Source organism: Myotis davidii, unplaced genomic scaffold (assembly GCF_000327345.1).
Source record: "Myotis davidii unplaced genomic scaffold, ASM32734v1 scaffold162, whole genome shotgun sequence".
Taxonomy (NCBI): domain Eukaryota; kingdom Metazoa; phylum Chordata; class Mammalia; order Chiroptera; family Vespertilionidae; genus Myotis; species Myotis davidii.
This window is the reverse complement of record NW_006300036.1, coordinates 4,176,882-4,179,086: the sequence shown is the minus strand read 5'-3', so window position 1 is coordinate 4,179,086 and position 2,205 is coordinate 4,176,882.

Genomic DNA, 2,205 nt, shown 5'->3' with positions numbered 1-2,205 from the left:
GTGGGCGACTGAAGCACCCAGCCTCTCCTTTTTTTCTCTGGGATTTATTTACCTTCTATAATTGAAACTTTGTTGCCATCAGTGGAGCTCAGAGGTGGGCTCCTGCTCGCTCCAGTTCTGTGGCCACGGCCTGCTGAAAGCAGGTATCTGGGGTTTGTTTAGCTTCTATAATTGAAACTTTGTTGCTTTCGGAGCTTAGAGCCGGTGGCAGCAGGCTGGGAACCTTGGCTTCCTCATCACTGGAGCAAGCAAGCCTCCTGCTCATTCCAGCTCCGTGGCTGCCGGCCGCCATCTTTGTTGGCAGTTAATTTGCATATCTCGCTGATTAGCCAATGGGAGGCGTATCGAAGGTATGGTCAATTACCATGTTTGTCTATTATTAGGTAAGATGATTCCACTTAATTGTATCTTCTTCAACCTCTTTCTTCAGTGCTTTATAATTTTCTGAGTACAGATCTTTTACATCCTTGGTTAAATTTATACCTAGGTATTTTTTTTTTAATGCAATTGTAAATGGGATTGTTTTCTTAAGTTTCCCCTTGTAATAGTTCATTATTGGTGTATAAAAATGCAAAGGATTTCTGGATATTTATTTTGTATTTTATATTTCACTGAATTCATTTATCAGTTCTAGTAGTTGTTTAGTGGAATCTTCAGGGAAGCTTAAGAATTTCTGATACTCTGTGAAGTACCTAGAAATAAGGATTCTGGTGATTTTTATTTCCGACTGATTTATAGAGTATACAAAGAGATGCTCAGTGAACTTTAGAAATAAGTAAATACTAAAATTGGAAACCTGAAATGGGCTACATTTAAATATACTAATATAGTGGAATCTCACACAAAATTATTAAATGGGTTGGGAGGCAGAGAAGCAGATTTCTAGTTCTGTATAATCTATAAAACCATTCATTCATGTTCCATTCTTTGAGTAAAGGGATTTCTTTTTAATCTTCCAAATGTGTAAAGCATGAATGAAGTTAGTCAACAAGCCACCCAAAGTGAAATAATTTAAAATGCTACTGGGGAAGAGGCAGAAGTGATATTGAGATAACTTGTCATATTCTTTTTTTTTTTTAATTCCCCCCGGAACACCGGCGCACCCCTGCGGGGGTGGAACCCCCCCTCCGGGAAAGAAAGCCCCACTCGGGGGTGAGCGCCGGGGTCATATTCTTAATGTATATAATTTCATTTCATTTTCACAAACAGCTCTGGGAAGTTTTATTTCATTTTGAAATGAGGAAACAGAATCTCAGCAAAGTTTGAGTGGCTTGCCCAGGGATACCAAGGATAGATAGGGCCTGAATTCAAACCCTGTTTATAATCCTAGCCATGACATCCATTGTATGAATTAAGTACAATGCTTAAGTACACTGGACATTTTTGTAAAATGATTTAAATTGTTCAGTAAATGAGTTAGGACTTGTTGGCATAGTGCAAATTATATATGGGATTTTTCACTATATAAAAAATTTGAAATGCATTAATAATGAAATCATTCATATTCATTGAAATCATTAGTATGGTCGTTAACAGGCTGTTCCACCAGAATAGGAAACATTGCCTGGCTCCATGGTTGAGCCTTGACCTATGAATGGAGGTCATGGTTGGATTCTGGATGAGGGCACATGCTCCTGTGGTGCGCTCCAACCCCAGTGGGGGGCATGCAGGAGGCAGCCCACCAATGATTCTCTCTCATCACTGGTGTTTCTATCTCTCTCTCCCTTCCTCTTTGAAATCAACAAGAATATATATATATATATATAGAGAGAGAGAGATAGATAGAGATATATCTATATAGGTATACGTATGTAGAAATATAAAAGAATAGGAAATATTTGTCCTAAATGCTTTGACATAACACCTACTTTCCCCATGGATGAAACAGCCTATTTTGCTTGACTAATCCTACGATCTCTTTAGAAAACCCCTTTGAAGATCAAGGTCGATAAGTTACTGAAATATAAAAAAAAAGCAAATTTTCCCGAAACACAAAAAAAGTTATTGGTTTTTTTTAAGTAAAATAAGTGTTAACTCCTCAAATGAAATAGATAACAAGAGGAGACAGGTGTAGATAGTCAAGCAGCACCTTGACTTTTTCACCACCTCTACTAGGAAACCAAGAGGTAAGAGGCAACAGAAGCGGGAACTTGAGACGATCCCATTTCTTCCAGGGAACCAGCGCCCCTGCGGCCCGCCAGACGG